Source organism: Rhipicephalus sanguineus, chromosome 1 (genome assembly GCF_013339695.2).
Source record: "Rhipicephalus sanguineus isolate Rsan-2018 chromosome 1, BIME_Rsan_1.4, whole genome shotgun sequence".
Classification (NCBI taxonomy): Eukaryota; Metazoa; Arthropoda; class Arachnida; order Ixodida; family Ixodidae; genus Rhipicephalus; species Rhipicephalus sanguineus.
Window position 1 is genome coordinate 68,160,318 of NC_051176.1, and position 23,402 is coordinate 68,183,719.

Here is a 23,402-nt window from a genome sequence, read left to right on the forward strand (position 1 = left end):
TTTCGTAGTGACGTAATAATTTTTCGTGGTGACGTTCTGTAACTCACATTGTTCTCGCTTTATGCGACCTTGTGTACTAGGGAATCTGTTCTTACAGCTTTTACCTGTCCTTGTCGTAATCTTTCCTTGTTGAGGAATAAAATTTGGATCTCTGTTTTGAGTCTCAGATCCTGGAAGCAGTGTGAATGTTCCACAGCAGCATGAAGCCAGTGGAGCAATCCAGAGGACCAGCCGCCGCAGTAAGCCCATTTGCCGCTATTTTTGATATGACATACCTAATTGTCGTTTCAAAATTTTCAGGTGCAGCCTGCGAATGGACGGCGGGCTAAACGAAGTTGATGCTCGACTATTACGAGCAATATTTCGCACAGGTGGGACCCATGAAAAAATTTAGAAATAAAAAAGAAATGTTTGCCCGCATCGCTGAAAATCTTAACAAAACGATGGGGATAACGAAGACCGGTGAGCAATGCTGCAGCCGATTTAAGACTGTAATTAGGCGCAAGACATCGGCAACTACTCATAACAAGAAGTCTGGCAATTAACCCAGCGACGTGCCATACGACGAGGAGCTGGCCAAGATAGCCGCTCAGGACGACAGCCTCGAACCAGAGGAGTTGCGAGATGGCCACGGCGTCGTTTCGAGAAAAGATACCGGGAGCATGTCCAGCAGAAAAGGACGTTCGTCAGGAGAGGTGGAGGAGACGCCTGATGAAGAAATGCAAAGCTCGCAGAGCAGTCAGACTACTTCATCGAGTGGGCAATCAAACACTGCTGAAAAACAAAAAACAAGGCCACCGCGTCCTTCCACATCTAGACTGCAAGACATGAAATTTTTCTTTGACGAAATGAAGCAGCTGCAAGCGCAGAAGGAAGCGCAGAGAGTAGCACGACACGAAGAAAGAAAAAAACAGAAAGAAGAAAGCCGGCAAGAGAGGGCGAGGCAGCACAATGAGAAAATGGCATTACTGAGCCGTGCCCTTGGCATAAGTGCGGAGTACAATGATGAGTGAAAGTAAATAAACTGATTTTATGCATAAGAGAAGAACTGATTTTATGAAAGAATTGTTTGTTTCAGAGCCTGGGGTGGGGATCCGCAACAAAAAAGTTTGCTACGGACAGATAAGTCTCTTTAAGGTTTAGTGGTGGTAGATATTCGAAAAATACGTATGTTGCATTTATTTATTCATTTACACATATAGCGATCCGCTGAACGATTATAACGGGAAGCGCCAGAGACAACGATAGGAGTTGTAAGAAAATATATATGTGAAGGGTGTGCAATTTCTAAGTACACATGGCCTGCGGGTCGCACGTGCAGTTCGCACGTGTACGTAGAAATAGGTGTGCAAGTTCTAAGAACACATGGCCTGTGGGTCTCACGTGCAGTTCGCACGTGTACGTAGAAACAGGTGTGTAATTTCTACGCACACGTGCGAGTGACAGGGCACCTGCACACAAGCCATAAGCGAGGCGCTTTTAGACGACCATTTACAGCCGTAAGCTTTTGGGGCACTTTTAACGACCTGCTGAAACGTCGAAAATAAAAGCTTCTCTTCTTGCTGTTTTTTTTTTTTTTTTTTTGGGGGGGGGGTATTGTCCAGAAACCACGATTTTGTAATGAGACGCCGTATAGAGGTGGGCTCCGGAAATTTTGACCACCTGGTGGTCTTTAACGCGCACCTTGTTGCCGCTTTCCAAGAGGATCTTTTTCATTTACATATATATATTAACATCACGCTGTGTACATTCACACACAGTATTTGCACAGGCATATTATTATGCAAAAAATGAATATAATTACGGTGGAATGAAAAACAATAACAAAAGAAGCGACCAGAATGTACAAGCGAATTTATCTGTAAAGCTTTTGTTTATTTTCTCCCATAGAACAAGTGCCTATATCAACGGAGCAGCTACTAATGGTGGACTTTCACGATATCGAAGCAGGAAGTCATTTGCGGATTTTTCATTTTCCCCCAAACATTTTTTGGAACACTTTCTCTCGCTTCAACTCGCCGAGCTTACGTAGTGCTGCGTCTTCTTCAGTATCCTCTTCTTCACATTCATCGCTGTCTGTGCACTTGGACCATGGTACATCATCGTTAGCCTCCTCTTCATCACTGTCATCGAGCAGTTCGTCACCTGTGTCGATGCACAGATTATGCAAGATGCAACAAGCAAGCATAAACGCATTTAGCCACTTGACAGTCCGCAGCTCCAGATACATAAGCTGGCGGAAGCGTTTCTTCAGGATCCCAAACGAGTTTTCAATCAGCACGCGGGTTGCCGAAAATTTTGCATTGAATTTTTTCTTCTGTTTTGTTAGTGCTCCATAATCCCTGTAAGGGGTAAGCAAGAACGGCCTTACAGGGTATGCTGCGTCACCTAGGATGTGATACCTGCCACCTTGGCATATCCCAGAGATTTTTTTGGCAAGCGAGGACAGGCGAAAGACACGGGAATCGTGTATCTTGCTCGAGCTTCCAACGAGCACGTCACTGAATCGCCCCTTGTTGTCGCACACAGCCTGCAATGTCATTGAGAGGAAGTGGTGTCTGTTGACGTAGATCGAAGCTATCTTGTTTTCGGGGCACTGGATGCGAATGTAGCAACCGTCTATGCACCCAACAACGCCAGGCACACCCGACACCTGCAGAAAAAGGACCAACAGTTCGTCAGTCTATTTTCAAGCGTTAAGAGTTAGGTGAACATACTTTCTCGAAATCTCTGGACAGCTTCTCCAGGTCACGGGGAAATGTGAGGACAGTTGGACCTAGCGTACACAGGTAGTCTGCCACTCTTTGCAGTACCCTGTGTACAGTACTTTCAGCCAGGTTGAATCTGTCGGCCACATCCCGCATGCATGTTTTGTTGGCTGCATACCTGCGCAGTAAGGAGATCAGGCGGCACACTTTAGTGCCCACTTTCGCGGGACGAATTTAAGAAGAGGCAGCAATAACAATTACTCACCAAATTACTTACCAAATGAAAGACAAAATGTGCGTCTCCGCAGACTTCGCATCCTTGCCGCCGCGATTGTCTGTCGGGCACATCGGAGAAGACGCGAAGCCTGCTATCAGTTCGGTGGCAACACGCCGAGACAACCTGAAGTGCCTTCGGAATTGCATTTCGCCAGCAAAAGTAAAGAGTGTTAAAATGCGAACTTCCGAAAGGGATGCGTTAATTCTTACTTCTTCATCGGAGTACTGGCGGACGACGTCGTCGACGAAATGCTCAACTTTCGGTTTCTTGTCCGGCGGCCGAAACATGACGTCAAAAACGTGTTCGTATACGCCAGCTTGCAAAGCTTCTTCATCGCTTGAGTCCTCACTGGTCGATCCGGAACTAGAGCTCGAATCATCGCTCTCGGCGAGCAGCAAAAGCGCAAGTTGACGCTGCGACGCACCACTCATTTTTCTCCCGAGACGCGACTTGCGTTCTCGGCGCGCGGAGTGCGCGCTTGGACAGCGCGTTGGTCGATCACGTGGTACGCCAGGCACTGCGCACGCGCGGGGCGCTTGCGACTTCCGGTTGAATCCGCCGCTTTTCGCGGAGTAGAGAGAGTTGCTCCGTGGAGTGGATTTCGCGGGGCCGCTCCAGATCTGCCAATGAAACATACAGGGAGCACTCTCAATCTGCCAATGGAACAGGCTTGCTCCGAATGGAGCAGAAAAACTGCTACCGGAAGCGCTCCGAATCTGCCAATGGAATTCACCGTTAAAATCGCTAAAACGTTTCGGAAAGAAACTCCGACGCGGGGCGCAAGAGAGGGCGCCACCACCTCGCCGGGTGAGCGACTGCCCCTCCCCTTACTCTTCTCCGGCGCTGCGCCGCTCATCTGATGGGAGGTAACAACCTGACGGAACTCGCTGAAGACGACGCGTAGCTCAACTGCCGTAACAAACAGAAAGTCGATAAAGCGCAGCAAAAAGTAGGGCACATGTCGCACACCGAGTTTGTGAATCCCCCTAACAAGATGCTACTCGAGCCAGGGAAATTCTACATGTTTGCCTCAAGCATTGGCGTCCATAGGTCGCCAAACTTACTCATGAGTCGACTCACTCAGACTCAGATCGAGCTGTGAGTCTGAGTGAGTCCGAGTGAGTAATATTTTGGTGAGTTTGAGTCCAAGTGAGCACTAAGGGCAAAATATATTTCACGAGCGAGTCTGAGTGAGCGCCACATTTTTTGCCGGCCTATGTTGCCGTCATCCACGCTTTGGTAAACGGAGCAGTGGGAACTCTACGAACGGGAATCGCTGGGTGCCCGTACTACGCACCACCTTGTGCACATAGAGATTATGTGCACAAGGTGGCACATAATCTCAAGAAAGTGGTCAGCAGGGCAGGCGTTAGACTGTTGTTTTCTGCCAAAAATAAGCTTGGTAGCCTGTGTCAGCAAGTAAATCGAGAGACCAAGACGAAAAGATGCAGCAAGAAGCATCGCCAGAAGTACGTTGAATGTTGTGATAGTGTTGTGTATAAGATACCTCTTTCTTGCGGCCGTTACTATGTTGGCCAAACGGGGCGGTGCGCTAATGACCGCATGCGTGAGCATGCGAACAACGTCCGTAAACAAGCCAGAGATAGTCAATTGTCGCTTCACCGTAATGAATGTGGTTGCCAGCCATCTTTTAAAGATTCCATTTTCCTGTCGAAGTACCATGATGAACGGGCGCGTGTCATTTCTGAAGCGTGTCATATCTATAATGGCGGAGAAGCATGTGTCAGCCTCCCCTCGATCTCCCTCCTTCCGAAGGAGTTGAAGTTTCTGTCCGATTGAGGATTTTTTGGCCTCTGCGCAGGCTAATCAATTTTTCTTTGTTTCTGTGCTTTTGTTTCCTTGAGATTGTGGCGGAGTATATATATGCAGACTGGAAGAATAAAACACATTTTGTTGTTAGTCATCGCCGTGGTTTGTGTCCTTTCTTTGTCCCGTCTTTTAGCGCTGTTTCTAAAGTGATGCCAACCTAAGACAACGTTTTATCCCTAGATTGACCCTCGAAAATTCCCTGGATTCTGAGAACAATCCCTAGATTGTCCTTTTATTGTCATTATTCAGGCTAATTCACTTTAAAGAAAGTATTAAGATAATGCGCTTAGTGGCTCGATTCTTCTGAGTCTTGTAAAAGTAAAAATCACCATGTTAGCAACCATTTAAGGTCTTTTTTCTACATGTTCTATGGAGTTGCATACAAAGGGCTTGCAGATGGCACCAATTTCTACAGAGGCAGATTTGTCTGTCAAACTCACTTTGCGCACTCATTAAAAGCATAGATGTGATCATTCTGGTCAACTGCAAGTCTGTAGCGCCTTTCTTGTACTTGAAGCTTGCGATGTGGTGATCAATTTTCAAGTTTCCACATTTGCAACCAGTCTTGCAGTAGATGTACGTGGGCAGCAGATGCGTGGGCAGTAGTTTGGGCATTATATTTGCAGTAGATGTACGTGGGCCCTTTTTTACTGTCTGCTAGCTACGCCTTCCCCCTACACTTTCGATTAGCTTCTCATCTGGCCAAACATTTCCGTCTCCTTTTCGCTCTCATGAAAACGGCGCGATAGAAAGACTGAAAACACCCGAACAGTCCTCTCATCTCCTTTCATCACGCTGTATTCATAATATTGAACCCGTACCAGCTCACCCAATTTTCAGTCCTACTTTCTCTCTGTTTCTCTCTAAGCCTCCTAGTTCAGTAGTTATTTGGCATCGAAATATTTCACGGCGAAGGCACGCAATGGACGTGAACTTGGCACGTGTTTACGTGCGCTACGAGACAAAATTTCACCTTCTTTCACGGCGCAGCAATCACTCAGGGCGCTCGTAATGATATGCGCGTACATGCTAAACACTTACACCGACAACCTTTGATTTCCCCCAGTATTCAGCATATAATAATCTCGCAACACAGATATCGCCTTCACTCGGCCCTGCAGAACACCAAAGCTCTTCAATAAAAAAAAAGAACAGGAAATAGCAAAAAATATAGTTCTTTATAGCCTTTCTACTTGAAGAAGCGTGATTACTCTGAAATACCTGTAATCAGACCGCGTAATCTCACATTTCCAGAGCCTTACAAAAATCCCTAGATTCAACAAAAAGACGCCAAATTCCTGAAAGACATGTAAAATCCCTAGATCTAGGGATAAATCCCTAGGGTTGGCATCACTGCTTCCACCCGACAGACGGTGAAAGGTGGCGCGTGTGAGGAGAACAATGTCCGGTTGTTATGACGACGCCCGTGTGAGGAGGAAGAGGAGAAAAAGCATGCGCTGATTGGTGGTTTACTTGCGCGGCAGCCGGCGGCAGCTGCAAAAATAGCGCAGTGACGGATTCGGCCGGCGGGAGAGAAACTTTCACGCTCTACAGGAGAAAGAGAGAAAAGCGGCGTCTCGCGAGCACGGTGTAAGAATATACTCAGGTGATGACACTCTTCCCCCAACGCATGGGAAACCGCAATCCGCGCGCGTCCAGATAATGTTCGGGTTCTTATCAGATGACTTGCAGAGAGCGCTACGAAAAGCGGGGCAGTCGTCAGCATAGCAACGCGCATGCTGCTGATAACGTGCATTTTTCTTTGCCATTTTGCTGGATAATGCGCATCCGCCAAGCGGCGTCGAGGGGCGAAATCGAGAGAGCAACAGGAGAGGGAACGGCGAGAGCGGCGGCGATGACGCAGCACCACCGTGATTCGGCTACTCGCGGGCGCTCTTCGCCTCAAGCCATTAGATGGCGCACCGCTCAACGGACCGACGACCGAACATTTTCTGGCCGCTTAGGTAGAGTGTACTAGAATGTTTTGAGTGGCGCGACCGGTCGCCTCGGAGAGGGCCACAGCGCGTGGAATGTTGGCGGTGGCGCTGCAGTCAACGGCACTTGAACGCGTCTGTGCCACCTTGCCGCGCTCGCTTGCAGCCTGCCGCGCAGAGCGAAGTCGGCGCGCGCAAAAATTTCGCGAATTTTCGCGTTGTTTGACATGGGTCGTTGCTTCCGAGTAAAAACATACCCTGCGTATTCAAACTAATGGATTGGGATGAATAAAGCGCACTTTTTTTCCCTATCCACTTCCGCACCCGTATTGCTTCTAGACAGTCATTCCTGTACCCGACGTAATAACTACTTATATAAAAGCATAGCACTTTTGCTCTGCAACGCGTAGCCAGTGTACGCTTTCGTTCTCTTCGTTAGCGCGGCTCAGTGGATGACTCGTGTGACTTCAATAACGCGAGAGCAGTATTTTTTATAAGTAAGTGCGCTTCCGATTCGCGTATCCAGTTATTTCACATGCGCTGCTAACATAGCAGGCAAGCTTTGTGCACTGCTATGTATGCCCAAAGCTGAAATTCCCCAGAAACGGAAATACACAGGAGGCAATGAAACACAATTTATTAACAAATACTGTGCTCATACTGCTGCACAGGCTTTCTAGATTCGGCTCAGCTTTAAATGCTGCTGTGCTTTTCTGCGTGCATGGTCACGAGACTTGTTTAGTCCCTTGACAAAAAAATGAAGCCTAGTAACTAGATAAAATCCAGTTAAACTTAAAGATAGTCCCTCGCAGTGTTGATCACACCCAATGTGATTCAGGCCCTTCTTAGTCACAAGGGTCAGCACATCCATAATGCTGTCATGCTGCAGCTCTGCGGTACTGAAACATTCGGTAAAAATGTCCTCAAGTTCACTAATGAACCTGAAAAGGCTCAGAGAGGGGTACAGCAAGCCGCCAAAATCGCATGCGCTTGTGAACGTTGAAGCATTCAGACGTTTCCCCTCGGGAGCAGGCAGGAGCAGCTGGTCCATGCACACTTGGCACTTGGTTTTTAAGACACACTTCCGTGCAACGTATCCAGCAATGTAATGCGTTAGCCTCGAGTCACTCCTCTTGGCATTATACGTATGCGTTGATGTGTCGCCTTTACTCTCAAGTGCAGCCTGTGCTCCATCAAGATTTCCCATGTTGATTAAGGTGTCGACGACTTGCTGCTGTTTTTGGCAACTTGCTGGCTGGTCTTTCACTGAAAGAAGCGAGTTGATGACGTCATCAGGTACATTTGAGCCAGTGACGCTCTTAGCCAAATTATAATAACTTAAACAGTTTGCAGTAATCAGGAACTGCTGTGGGCTTGGGCGGGCATTGCAGCCAGACGACTGCCTCACAATCCCAAATGTGCTTTCGAGCTTGTCCTGGCTCAGGCGCGAAGTCATCAAGTATGAGAAGCCAACCTCTGAATGTAGGTAGTTCAACAGAGCCAAAGTACTTGTGATGGTAACTCTAAGGCCTTCTGCCGTTGATTCGCTCAAGAACTTTCCTTTTTCAGCATGAGCCTCCCACTTGTTCAAAAAGTCCAGGAAGTCCGCGAGCTCCTGCACTGCAGTTGAATTGGGCTTCAAAGCTTCTGCAGGAAAGCGTGAAGTCATGATAGCTATAAGCGACTTCATCATCCTGCAAGAGTAAAAGTTCGCCATGATGTTATGGAGCTTACAGTATTAGTCATGAAAAAAAGTCACTAGGTGCTAGAAAAATGTGAAGATACATGAGCAGTGAAAGAAATTGCAGTAATACAAATAGAATGTATTTTTAAGGTATCTAGCAGTTTATATTTATTTAATGCACTGCATTGCACCAGTTCCCACAAATGATGGTGGTTAATGTTGGGACTTTATAAACGAGCATGAAAAAGATGTGATGAAGCAGTAAATGCATAATTAATTTACAAGCTTAATAAGCATGTACGTTTTACAAAAGCGAATGTATACATGTATATGTATGTACTTATATGACTGCTGTTGTTTCTTTTCTCTTAGCTGTCCTGTACATTCTTTGTTACACATCGTATTGGACCGGTCCGTAGCCACTCTAGGTTCTGGTCCAAACAATCTTATATTCAGTTCTTTGTTCATAAGAGTAAAGTTCTATTGATTGATTAATTGATTAATAATAATAATTAAAGTTTTTAAACACTTAAAGATTAGTACTAAAGGAATACAAACCTGAAAAACTTCTGTGTTGCTGCAATGTCACCGCAGCGTCGTTCAAGCTGTGACTTGTAGAGTTGGAATCCCCTTAAAACGTCCGTGCTGAATAGTTGAAAAGCGTACGACGTTCTCATTTTCTCAAAGTTGTTTGGTTCGAGATGAACTGTTGTCAGCCGGGGCATTGCCTTCAGAGTGAGATTGTTGGAATCTAGCTTTAGGGCTTCCTTAAGTGGCTCCAGGGAGACCTACATGAAAAACCAATCAAAAGAAAGAGTAGTCAGCTTTAAACTGTTTGAGCTGCAATGATCATGTACACCAGCATGCTAACATAATTTACCGCAACACTAGTAATGTGCATTTTTAACAGCTGTGCCTGCGGTGGTTTATTATGAATAGCAAACTTACCTTTCCGTCTGGTGTGTCAAAGGCAGTTTGTAGAAGCCTATTCCGCAGGTTCTTCACCAGATGAGGGAAATCAGAGAGGAAATGTAGAAAGCGCTTGTTGTCTGATGGGTGGACCTTTTTCGCTACAGTTTCCTTTCTCGTTGCTTTCACACCCATCATTCTCCACATCTTTCTATTCCATGCTGCAGCATCGCAGGTTACGTAATCGACAAAAAGACCTGCCCTCTCAGCCAAGACTGTGGCGTCAAGAATAATCTTTGCGAGAAGATCTCCTTTGATGTTTGTGTGGGTTGCAAATACACCCAAAATCTGAGTCCAGTTTCCGACCAAGGGAACAAACATGACTACAAGGCCATGATTTGACAGCAGATGTGCTTGGTCCTTTGGGGTGTACGGGCCCAAGTCCACAAAGCCAGCGATCTTGCCAGCAGTGTCCACCGACAGGTGCTCGGAAAGACTCATTTCATCCACAATCAATCCGCCGTGGCATTTGAAAGCGTCCATTGCAGAGGTTTTCTTCTTCAGAGTTTGTAGCATGCTTTCATTGAACCCGAAACTGCCCATGTAGCTTGACAAGTATTTTCTAATGGTAGTTCTGCTTGGAAGCACCAATATCTTCTGCCTGCGGATGTATTCATAAAGCCTCGGGCTTCGCATCTTCAGGAGAATACATTCAAGCATCCACTCCTTATCAAATGACATGCCTCGAGTGCTTTTCCTTTTTGAAGCTTGGAAACACTGTTTCACAGCTAGTTGTTGCTTGGGGGACAAAGATTTAAGCTTGTCTTGTAGAATGCTTTCAGCGTTGGCAGCAGCAGCTTTTTTCAAACTGGCAACAACAGAATTTAGTGTTTTCACCTTTGACACAAGCCGCTTGGTTTTTCTCTGCGACGCTCGCATTTTATGCGCAGTGCTGTGTGTAGTTTTCACCACTTGTCTCTTAATGCGTGACTTTCTTGTTTGCAAAGACTTGCGGAGGTACTTGCAAGGTATGCAGGGTAACCCTGTAAAAAAATGGAAAACAATCATTGAATTTATCAAACACCCGAATATCTGCCACTGAGTCTTTCGTTATGTTTATTTTAATATGATACACTTGCTTCTTCAGGCTGAACGCATAACGACAATGCATTGGTATTGCACTACATTTAGTAAATTTAACCATACCTGCATTTGGTGATCTCCCTGAGCAGTTGACGCTGAAGAGGGCTCCTTTTCGTGACCGCATTCGTGCGTGAAGACCTTTCGTGAGCTCCGATGCAGACACAAATGACTCTTCCACAGCTCCACAGCACAAAGGAATGCTTGCAGCCCGTTGTAAGAGCTCCGTCGCTTCTCTTACGGTGATCAAACGACACTTGTCGACCAACTTTTCTAGGACAAACACTTTGCCCTCTACGCTACCTGTACTAGAGCAATCAAAACACACGGCCCTCTCAATTGCAACTTCATTCGTGCGTGAGTCGAATGTACAGGCCACATAGGAAACTCCGGAAAAGTTAGGAAATTCGTGTGGTGCCCACGACTTGGATGGCAGCGGTAAGTTGCGAAGGTCAGCAAGGCCAACGCAGTCAGCACCTACTCCGTTTTCCGAGTCTTCCATAGGAGCAGCATCCGCTTCATCTGCGGAAGTAGAAGTGTCGTCTGTACGACGGCGCTTATTCATCCTCGGAGCCTCCGCTTGCCGGCGTTTCCTCTCTGGCCTCGGTGTCGGTGTTTTCACACTCAGGTAGGACGGCAAGTTCGGCAAGATAGTCGGCACTGCATCGGGAGAAAGCGTTGGCGCTCCTCTGGGTATTCGCACTTCGGTCCCGTCCACAATGTGCACATAATCCCTTAGGACAAAACGGGGTTCGAAATGAAGCTCACATACCGCGCAGTCTTTGTCCAGCGGCTTGTCAAGTCTGCGCAAGTGTCTCTGCCAGAGCAGTCGCCGCTCTTCATCGGCGGGGGCTTTGAAAAGGGACAATTTGCGACCATGTGCAGTCCGTGCGTACCCAGTTTTGCAACCAGGCGCATAGCAATGATTAAGCCGTCGCTTCGAAGGCATCGTACGAGATGAGCATGTCAGAAAAGATTTTTCCGACGCGAATAGCACTGCGCACACATGTCAACAAACACATTGAACAAGCGAGCTGCAGCAGGCTTGAGCGGGCGCTCTTCAAGTGCCGACGACGACAGCGCCGCCGCAATTTTCCACGTAGGAGGGGGCAGCGGCTAACAATAGAACCGGTCTCCGCTCGCTCCACTCAAAAGTTCTAGTACACTCTAGCTTAGGCGCGCGCAGTGTCAACACCTGAATATTCTTACACCGTGCTCGCGAGCGGTGAGCGGCGCGCCGCCAGTGTGTTCGTACCTTACAGTGGTTTGTCGCCCGCTTTCTCTCGTCCCGACGAGTGCGCTGGAAGCTATGCAGTGAGGCATTCACGGGAGAAAGCATAGAGTTAATATACTGACTCTAGAGGAAAAGCTGGGCCGGTAAAGCTATAACCACAAGAGCGCGACATCTTGGTACGTTGTCATTGTTGCCATTACAATACTTTGAGGAAGCGCTAAAATCGACGGTTTCCTGGCACACCTAAATTCGATGGAACCGGCGATTCAATTCACCGTGGAACATGAAAAGAGCAACGTGCTTCCTTTTCTGGATGTGCTAGTGAAACAGCAAAAAACGGGGCTGAAAGGACGTTTGAGCTTCTCGGCGTACCGAAAACCTACACACACCTGACGATACCTGCAGTTCAGCTCTAACCACCCGACCGCCCACAAAACATCAGTGGTCAGCACACTCCTGAATCGCGCAGAGGCCGTCTGCAGCTCCAAAGAAATACGGAGAAAAGAAGAAAAAGCGATCACCACCGACCTCCTGGACAATGGATACCTGAAGAGCTTTATTCGCCGAGTGCGCCAGCGACGCCGGGAAAGCGTCCCCCATCCGCATTCTTCTGCAATGGGTGACACTAACAATGAGGCTTCCCCCAAACGTTCCTACCGCATCTCGGTCCCATACGTTCCGGGAATCAGCGAGCAACTGTCCAGGATGCTGGGAAGAGAAGGCATCCAGGTAGCGCACAAGCCCGTGTCAACAATCGGGCGTCTCCTGCCACGGCCAAAAGACCGATTGCCAAAAGAAAGATGCCCCGGGTTGGTCTACGAGATTCCATGCACGGACTGTGACACCACTTACATCGGTGAAACAAAAAACTTCCCCGAAAGGATACGGCAACATCGAAACGACGTGTGTAGATTCAACGCTGCGCGAAACGCCCTCGCTGAACACAGCGAAAGGTGGACCACCGCATCAATTTTGACGACGCCCGGGTCATTGACACGGAAGGCAACCACACAAAAATGCAGTTCTTGGAATCCTGGCATATCCAAACAACACCGGGAAATGTCAACCGCTCAACTGGAACCTTGCCGAGTGTGTACGTGCACGGTCTATGGAACCAGTGGAAGAAACACCGCGGCAACAAGAACGGCGGGAAGAAGGACAATGGAGAGGGGGACACCTCCAAAGAAACTCGCTAGCTTCGGAGCCGGCCGAACAGTCACCCCTGAGGAAGGGACCGAATCGGTCCCGAAACGTCGGGTCAGTTTTATAGCTTCTAAAGTTTAACTTTAGCAATGTGGCTGGAGAGTTTATTATTTTTCGTATGAATTTTTCACCCAGCCAGACAGATCTCTGTCGACTATGTTCACATTTAAATCGTATAAACGCTCACAATACTCGCAATATCAGTCATAAAGAAGCATACTTTTAAAAGATATACAATGGCTATCTATGCAATTTACTGTGTGCAGAAAGGAGCGTTTTCAGGCCTGTTTCCTAGATTGCGCCACCGTATGTGAACATGAACACTCGAGAGTGCGCGAGTTTGAGCTCGCGGCCGATTGCGCCTGCTTGCGCGTTGTGTATATCGTAGTTGTCGTAGTGTCTCCTCCAGTATGTTTTCTGTGACCACATACCAACATCCCGACTTCATGGGAGAGCATTTTTCTTTCAAGGTGAAAACTTCAATGCAAACCTGGACTGGCAACAAAAAAGAGATGAAGACAAACACTGAAAGTTATGTACCAACTAGTCGCAACCGAAATTTTTCTTTAGGGTCTTTTTAACAGCGATAAAACCTTCGTGTGCCGCGTAACTTTCGTTTTGATTGAAGCCTTCAGGTGACGTCTCACTCACGTTCGCCACTGAACGCTGCAATCGACATTTTTCTGCTTTATGGCTCTCGGCGCTGATGTACGGCAGCACTGAACCGAAAAGAATGTCGATACATGTGTCTCGTCATTGCAAGTCGAAGCACCGCGCGACCACGGCCAACGTGCTGCTTGCTTCGGGCTGCAACTCCGTCGAGTGACCCTTGTTCCAGCGAACGGAGAAGTTCTATTCGTTATGCATTAGTGGTAGTGCGTGCCTACTAAAAACCATGCATAAACAGCTGGAAAATTTAACTGCTATCATTCGGGCTAGCTGCACGGAGAACACTACACGAACACATGGCTTCCGCACTTGATTTATGCCGCCTATTGGCCGATAGCATGCTACCCGCTGTTCGACGTCCGACAGCGGGCGCCAGCAGCTCCGAAGCGAATGAGGACGGGGCCTCTGTATGAAAAGAGGGCGCCTGAGAAAATGCCAACTCCTCGCTCCGCTTGTAAGCTCTCCTTGCCGCGCACCACTGCAAGATTTGGCTGAGATGTTCACAGCAGTGTCTGCTATCCGCAGGATGTGTTCTCTCACCCAGAACGAGGGGTGCTTCATGACCCCTTTAACGTAACACACAAAAGAGAAGTCTAATGTGTTATCTCACTACACAAAAATTTTGAGAGAGCGCAAGGCTACCATGAATACAGGTCTGACAAAGACATCATTGGTACAAGTTGCGTACTATCAGCAATCGATATGAAAAGCGTCAAGGCAATCCGAGAAATAAAAAAAGAATCAAAAGAAGAAGATAAATCCGGGAAGATGCTACGCACTGTGGAAATCGATGTTATTCAAAGCGGGTGGCGTACGTGACACGCAAGTAATGATATTCGTTTCATGACATGTCATTCATGTTCTAATAAACTCATGACATGCTGTGCAACTTTTGGTATATAATAAGTTAACGAAACGGCTACGAAAGCACAAAGATGCCGGCGGCTAGATCATGATTCACAATCCATGTGTGTCATGATTTTCATCTCATGACCTCTGATTCATGTTAGTCATATGCTCTGGTTACGCTATGCAAAGTTTCGTGTACATTAAATTAACGAAACGGTCACGAGAGCACAAAGAGACAGACGGCAAGTTCGTGGTTTACATGACATTTGATTCATGACATGATTTTATGACCTGTCTCTTATGTTTGCCATGCGCTCATTTCATTCAATGCAAATTTTGGCATGCATCAAGTTAACGAAACGGCCACTAGGGCGGAAAGATCACGATTTATATGACATGCGTGTCGTAGTTTTCATGTTAGGACCGGTCATTTAATTATGTTCGTCACATGCGTGTTTGTCGTGCTACGCAAATTAGGGTATACAGTAAGTAAACGAAACGACGACAAGAGCACAAATATGCAGGCGGAAGTAGTACGATATACAATATCTGCTTGTCATGAATTTCTTGTTATGACCTGTGACTTATATTCGTCATATGCTCTCGTCATACTATGCAAACTTTGGTATATTTGAAGTTAACGAAATGGCCACGAGAGCAGAAAGTCGTAGGCGGATAGATAGATAGATAGATAGATAGATAGATAGATAGATAGATAGATAGATAGATAGATAGATAGATAGATAGATAGATAGATAGATAGATAGATGGATGGATGGATGGATGGATGGATGGATGGATGGATGGATGGATGGATGGATGGATGGATGGATGGATGGATAGATAGATAGATAGATAGATAGATAGATAGATAGATAGATAGATAGATAGATAGATAGATAGATAGATAGATAGATAGATAGATAGATAGATAGATAGATAGATAGATAGATAGATAGATAGATAGATAGATAGATACGCTGAAAATGTGTTTGGTTCGCGAATGAACTGATTCGCGTTTCAAAATCGCAAGAAACTGCAAATTAAAAATAACGAGGAACGTTGGTAGAACCGCAAGGCTCGGTCCTTAACTAATAACATCGAACGACATGTATACAGCGGCTGACGAAACGTCGTCTTGCTCTGCCACCGTTGTTGCTGTGCGTGCATTGCTGAACGATAACAATGAGCACGTTAGCAGATAAAAAAAGACGTGCGCAACACGCTGACCTCGAACGCCTGTACGCCACGATCAGAGAGCGCAGTGAGGCACTTTCACCGCAACTTTCGTGGTCTGTAGACATTTTTTTCGTCGATAGTGAATGGCCTGTCATTATGCACTGCACATTGTACACCTACGGACATATTCTTGTGATCTTAGCCAGGGTTAACGGAGGATCAGGTGCAATATAGACGAAGGAAACGCCTGCCTTCTTTTATACCAACTAACGTGTGTGACACAGAACCAAAGCAATCACAGAACCAAAACGATGCACGCAATAAAGTAAACCTGTTAGCAGCGATTCAGTCACAAGTAGAAAGCAAGAATGTTTTCATAACATTTTTAAAGCAGCTCAAGGATTTGGAGTTTTGCGCCATACTTATAGTGTTCGGAAATTTATGTATGTAGGAAGGGATTAAATATATTAGCTGTTTTGTACCGTAGACGGTCCTGCAAATGGGAACTCTAAAGTGGTCATGCCAGAAATTGTGTTGGGTGTTACTTGATAGATAACTCTGATAAAAAAAGGGTGCATCTTTCTCGAGTTCACCTTATACATATATAGCGAGTTTAAGTTCATAAAGCTGATATAACTCTGATAAAAAAGGGGTGCATCTTTCTCGAGTTCACCTTATACATATATAGCGAGTTTAAGTTCATAAAGCTGATTAATTTTTAAACAACCATGCTTTAAGAAAACATTAGCCGTATAATCGCGGCGACCAAGGTTTTCTGTAGAGCGGACTGCTTGCTTTTATTATTAGCTGATTCAAATTTCATTGGCATGTAGTTCTACATACGAGTAGGTAATAACAGAGGCGGTATTCAATTAACGCGCGATACAAAGGACGTTTAAACCAAATAGGAACAAGGTACCTAATCTAAAAAATATGTCATCTGATCTACAGATACTGTAATGAATCTTCAAGACATGATGGGTGAAACTAAGGTTTTCGTGCAAAAAGAACTAGAAATTTCAAAACTGAAGTCGATTCGAATACAGAGCTGTTAAACTTGACACAAATAGCGCAGTCACCAGCGGCTTATTTACAGACTTATTTACAGGCTACGTTTTACTGACATTTAGTTTTAACTGGTTCGCCGAGAACCAAACATGTAGTTGATCTGACCAATTATTAGCTGCAGTTTGAAGCATAGGTAGGCTGTTAACTGAAAAAAAAAACTTGTGTCGTCACCTTAAAATACTATATCTTGAGTAAGCGGTATGTTAGCAACATCGTTTTTATATAAAATAAAGAATAGTGAACCTAGAATTGATCCTTGAGGGACCCCAAGAGTTCTGTCTTTCATCTGCAAACAAACGCTATTACAACATGCATATTGTAATCTAGCGAAGAAATAATTTTAATCGTGCGTACTACAACCCCCCGAATTCTATAGTATGATTGTTTATTTAAAAATGGTGTGTTTAATTGTGTCAAAAGCATTTCTGACATCGGGGAAGAGACCGTCCGTGTATAACCAAAGTCATTGACAGTTTTTTCTTTGATATTAACAAATAATAACTATGCTTTCTTCAGAATACATGTGCATACAAAACGTTAGTATGTTGGGATAGTCTGTGGAATTTATGCCCACAGATAATTTCGATGCACTTTATTACACTACCTTAAAATCACACTAAATTTATGGCATTAAGCTACATTTACAAATTTCCAAAGCAGAGCTTATTTCGTAATATCTAATAAATGCAAAACAATTGGAAACTTTTATTACTGAAAGACTTTTATGTGGAGAAGCAGCGGCCACAATGACTTTTGAAGGAGGTAAATTCTGTACTTTTACGTTCTGAAACCACGTTATGATTATGAGGCGCGTCATTGTGGATGACTCCGCACAAATTTTGACTGTCTATGGCTGCATAATGTGAACATATTTCTAAGTGTACGATAACATGATAACATTTGGCCCTACTCAAAATGTAGTTGCCACAGCGGCTCGGACTGCACCCTTACAACGACTATTAATTCAGACCTAGAGCGTTACGCATTTTGACTTATCCTAAGTTACGCAAAGCTATTGAAATGTTTTCTTTTTTCGCCATCTACAAGGATTTCTTATGCACAACAAAGAAACTATTTTTTTTCTTTATGAAATGCACATAAAAGTAGATTACTGGAAGTAACATCTAGAAGCTGCGCATTTATATATGATAATAGCAGCAGGTATTCACTAAACATTTCGTTACGTGTTTTCGGCTTGCGCTGAATGGCGTGCGCTGCAAACTGAGCCTCCGTCAAGCTTGTAGCCTCTAGCTTTTTTATCACTTTTCCTGTAACAAAAAAAAACGGTGTCTATAGACGTCTCTATCGATGGCTCTAGAATATTTTTTTCACAGCTCTTAGCCAAATCAGGTTCCCGGATATCCTCGCAGCCTTCTGCCCTTTGAAACTGCATTCTGAATTGCAGATGTCGTACAAGTAGCGGCCTAAACCACTACAAATGTCACTATGTAGTCCATCAGCATACACTGCAAACCGTTTCACACCCTTATAGGTGTATTTGCGATAAAACACCTATCGTACACCCTTTTTTTCTGTCAATATTATCCGAAAGGGTGTAATGTCTTCTTTGCACACCCTTCGCACACCCTTTTTTCATTTTTAGGTGTACAATGGGTGTATGTTCTGTTAAACACCCATGGGTGTTCTTTGGATTTTACACCTATGGGTCAATTCACGCAGTGTAAACAGGTATCGTTGTACTGCTGAATGCAATTAACTGAGACATTGAACACCACGGGCAACGTCTCCTGAAACCACGGGTCACCACCCTGTTCGACAGAGCGTCTTGGCACAGGATACTGTTTCACGAGCCCCTGAGTGTGAAGCTACCTGCTCGTGAATCAGTAATGGTTCACCTTGGTCTGCTAAGCTTGCCACTCAATTTTCATTCTTTTAGTTGTGCATCACAAGTCTGCTGTAATTGCAAAGACGCATGTAGTTTGCCTACTTTATTAGGCAAGTGGTAGTGAAAATAAAATATAGCATTGTCTTGCCTGAGGTTCTGAATGCAGTGAGTCAACTGATGTTACTTATTTTCAGCTCACATATATTAAGCCTTTACATCCAGATTTATTTTTGAGAAATCATTTCCAAAATAGGTTCATTATTGCTTGATTGGATTGACACGCTGAATGAATGCCCGAAATACATTCGGAATAATATAGGTAGTTGTTTAGCATTTATAGCATTGGTTCACTTTAGAGACGTTGGCTTCACTGCTCTGTGATCATCGCAAACACCTCTCCTAACGCTTAATCTATAGCATACATATACAGTGAAATCTCGTTGACACGATTCTGCATAATACGTTTTTTAGCCTAATACGTTTTCGTTTTTATTTCCTGCCAACATCCTTGAAAATAATGCATTTTCATGAGTTTAATACCATCACATTTTGCCAAAACTGGATAATACGACCGCGAAAGTGGATCTTGACCGATATATCGAGAAAATCCTGCGTTTATTCTTCGCTATGACAGCTCGCACCGCGTTCCAACAAGCCACGATCTGCGCGTAGCAGAGCCGCTGAGACCACAGCAGCAACAATTTAGCGGCGAAAAGATCGCTGCTAGGCGATCTTTTCTTTGAGATTATATATATACATACTGCCGCTTGTGCGGGCCTCCCCTCCAGTGAAGGCAGACTTTAAGCCCTGCTTGTAGTCAAGCAGCCCTTACTGTGTCGTCGCAATGCTTACTGCGATTCGAATACACTGTGTAAAGCATAACAAAACATAACACTGCCGCAGAAAGAAAGCTGCGCCCACGCGACCCGACAACGGCCGGGCGCCACCTCCTCGCCGGCGCAGCCGCCGCCGCCGCGCGTGCGCGGAACAGCTCTATCACCACGTGGACTTATGCAACGCGCTCAGACACCCGCCGGACTCAACCGTTTTCTGCGTGTGTTGTGCATCGCCTCCCGATCGGTCGAGTTTGCAGTCGGTGTTTTGGTTGTTTGACGTGTGACTGCGGTGTGTGCTCGTCCTTTACCTTCTGCCAGTGCTGCTTATTACGAAGATGCACTATACTCAAAGGGAGACCTGCAGCTTCATATCGTGGAGCACTCGAACTGAAACGGTATGTACCACTATCACGTTGCTACGGCCAGCGCTTTGTTAACTCCGAGAGCGCGATCTAATGCCGTTAACTAAGCTTTTCTTAACTGGTTGACGATCGGTGAGCATTTGTTAACGTAGCGAGCATATGTGAGTGTATTGTTTCATCGGAATGAAGGCAAAGTTGTGTGACATTAGGCGCGGGCAAGCTTTGCTTTGTTTGGTGTTGAAAGCAGTGCGCGCATGCGCGGCTGTGATTCGTAGGGGGATTTGAACGCAGTTGTGGCGGTGCCCTCCTGTTGGCGGTGGTGTTGGAAGGGGGCCCCGCTCTCGATGAACCACTATTTTGATTTAAGAATAGTTGGGTTGTGACGGCGCCTGTTACCTCTAAGTCTCAAGCGTGTCTAAGGCGCGTATGCTTCGGCCTGTTGGTAATTCAAGTGCATTTTTTTCGCACAAGAAAAAAAAAACAGGACAGAAAAACAACGACGTGGTGTCCGCGTCGTTCTTTTCCGTCCGTGTTCGTTTGTGCGCTAAAACTACCGTGATGCTCGGGTTGATGCGTGTGGGTCATTTTAACGCAGCATGTTGCTTCGTTTTAGGTACGCCGCGCGAAGCTCGCCTAAGGGCTAATACATTCCGTTTCGTTAAATTCGTACCGACGTTTTAATTCATCAGTAACATAGGTTTCCTGATAAGGCCGGCACCCGTGCACGGGGAGCCGTTCGTTAAACTTGACTTGTGTTCGAATGAATTTTTCATGTCTGTGTGTGGCCGAATCGCCTTAACTACCTGAACTGTGCAAGCGCTATAGTTCGAGCTCAGTGGTGCACTTAGACGTGCGCAGGGTTCCCCATCAGGGGGAGGGAAGTAGGAAGGTTAATCGCTGCCCCCCTCCCCCCGCTCGTTTCCATTATGTCTAGCTTTCATTATTTTGTTGTGGTTATTAAGAGTTATATGCGCCTCGCCTCGCTTTGGCGTTGTAACTTCGCTAAATACTTTTACGTGTACAAACATTAAAAAACGCAGTTTGTACGACCACCTCCAATGATATTTGGTAAAAGACAAGCCTAATGATTTATAAGACATTTTAAATTCACCAATCATCTTCAAGGCTGCAAGTTGCAGCCTTGAAGAGAAGTCCTTGTGCAGAGTTTTGTTTTATATGCTTTTTATCGCTGTGCAGGAATCCTTCATGCCACTAAAGAATGCTCCTTTTTCTTTAAAAATGCGGATGATATTTGTCAAATAGTACTTTCTCTTTCCCAAACAAGCTAATTGCACGTAGAAAAGCTGTTAACTCTCTCCAGTTCCATATGGGCCATGTTATGAGCTTCATTTTTGGATGGTACTATCGTGAACAATATGAGCTCGAACACGCGAGCGCGTGGCGAACAGCCTTGAACCTTACGTCGGCTGATTCGCAGCGGCGGCTGTCGGAAACAAAGCGGAAAGGGCGCCGCGCTTCCACTAGGTGTTGACCCTCCCGCTTCGATATTGTTGATGCGAAACAGCATCTTAGTGTCAGTGGCCGCTAGCGGTGATATGAATTCCCATCAACGCGAACAGCCACATCAGAATAGGTAGCTGCTGAGATATCGGCTGTGACGTAGCCTGCCACGATGCGCAGGCCATGCTTGCGCATCGGTATCTCGGTGGTGTCGGCTGAGAATTTTGCTGCGCCTCATTTATTTATTTTGTTATCATTGCTAGCGGTCATTGGCACGCAATCAGCCGACATCTCGCAGCAACGCTAGCGAGGCGGGAGTACGAACAGTCAGCGGAACAGCGCCCCCCCCCCCCTCTCCCCTCCACTTTCGGCAGCGCCATCCACGTATCACCCTATCTCAGTTTTAAGGCTATTTTCCACGTGCTCTTATGTTCGAGCTCATATTACTCACGATAGTACACGGTACAGAAACTGTTATTTATTGAAACAAATAATTGAAGTCTGCGTAGCGCTTTCCAGACAATGATCTTTTTATTTTTTATCACGCAGGAAGCGAGCGTTCCAATAACACCGTGCATTGTGTACGATGGCCCCGATCTTCCCTATGCAAGCAAGCTTTTCCTCCATGTGGACAAAGAACTGCTCTTCAGTGGGTCCAATGCCGAAGAATGAGTAGCTGCACTCATGGCAGCACATTGGCTGTTAAATATCGACTGCCATCACAAGGCGTTCAACGTTCTCGTCGCTGTTGAATGGCTCCTTCTTGGCCAGTGGGTAATGACTCCGAGGACACAAGTAGTAAAGCTCCTGAACATTTTCAAGAAAGCCTAGAAAATAGGCCTTAGCTTCTGCTTAAAGTATGTCGCCACCTGTGATTAACTCGAGCTTAAGCCATAAAGTTATATTTTCATATGGTAACGAGTAATTTGTTTTACATTATACAGAAACGAATACTATGGCGGTACTAGTATTTCATTTCAATTTCTTGCTCATTTTCTTGTGACATTTTAATACAAGCCATATTGTCTCTGCCAATTTCAACATGTTCTCACAGGTCATTCCACTTTGTGGTTATTGGCTTAGTTTTTATATTCAAAGGACTTTGTGACTTTTTTTTCAGTAGTTTTAATAATTGAGATCTTTTGCTATTGAAACTTTTGCTTAACAAAACTGCCAGTACTTGTCAGTGAAATCAGTGCATCGAATATTGTTTTAAAATTTATTTTTGAGCTATATGACAAGCTTTAAGTTTTCTCAATATTTTTAAAGGAAATAAATACTCGTTTATTCAATTACCAATGATTCTGTTGTCTTTGCTTGGAAAGGGATAATCTTTAAATTTCTCTGAACATGCCCGTGTAAAATTTGATTGAACTGTTGTTATGTAGGTAATGCTTCTGCAGGGCTGTCGTGGTCATAACGTCTCTATTCCCATGCATTTCCTGCATATTACCGCATTCAGCATGCGCTGCAACGTGCGCGTCATGGCCCGATTGCTCACTTTTTTGTGTTGGAGCCACAATCCATTGCTTTTGAGAAAGTGGGAAATATTTCATAATTCCAGCAATGTGCACAGTTTTCTACTTCACTCATGTACTTTGCCAGAAAAGAGATGGAGGCCTACTGTGGAAAACGACATTCTGAGTCCTTAAAATGTTGCTTGAGTTGTCACGGAGCATTGATACCCTGCTCGTGTATCAGCTACAGCTGTGTGATGACAGTGTTTACCCTACTAAGAAAGTCGACAACAGGCACAATGGTGTGGGCACTGCTGGAATTTTGAAACTTTATCAATCGACATTCTCATCAAGGAATTGCACATTTCTGAACTATCTCTTTAACAGGAGAACGACCAGACCGTGTGTGTTCCAGTTGATTTCAAACACATACACTGATGTTATGCAGCCCATTTAAGACGATGGCACCTTATTTTATTACTGCATAGGTGCAGGTATAAGAAGTGGCACCAATATTTCCCTTCTTGGGAAGGGCAACTACAGCGGGAAAATTCATTCTGGGGTGCGCCCAAAGGACCAGGCGTCTGTAGTGCCCCAAGAGGGCTGACAGGGAAGAAGGTTCATTTGTGCTTCTCCCTGTAACTGCTACCTTTTCGAGGGCGGTTTCATCTATTACACCCCACTCGCACGGGTGTAGCTTGTTCTAAGACCCATACTGCACTATACGCCTGTGTTACAATGAAGCATGTTAAATTG

The 23,402-nt window shown here is 45.4% G+C and overlaps 1 protein-coding gene across 1 annotated transcript in view; it reads right to left on the reverse strand.

Moving 5' to 3' along the window:
- LOC119392754 (uncharacterized) overlaps positions 1-23,402 on the reverse strand; it is a 49,179-nt gene that overhangs the window by 16,875 nt on the left and 8,902 nt on the right. The window lies entirely within an intron of this gene.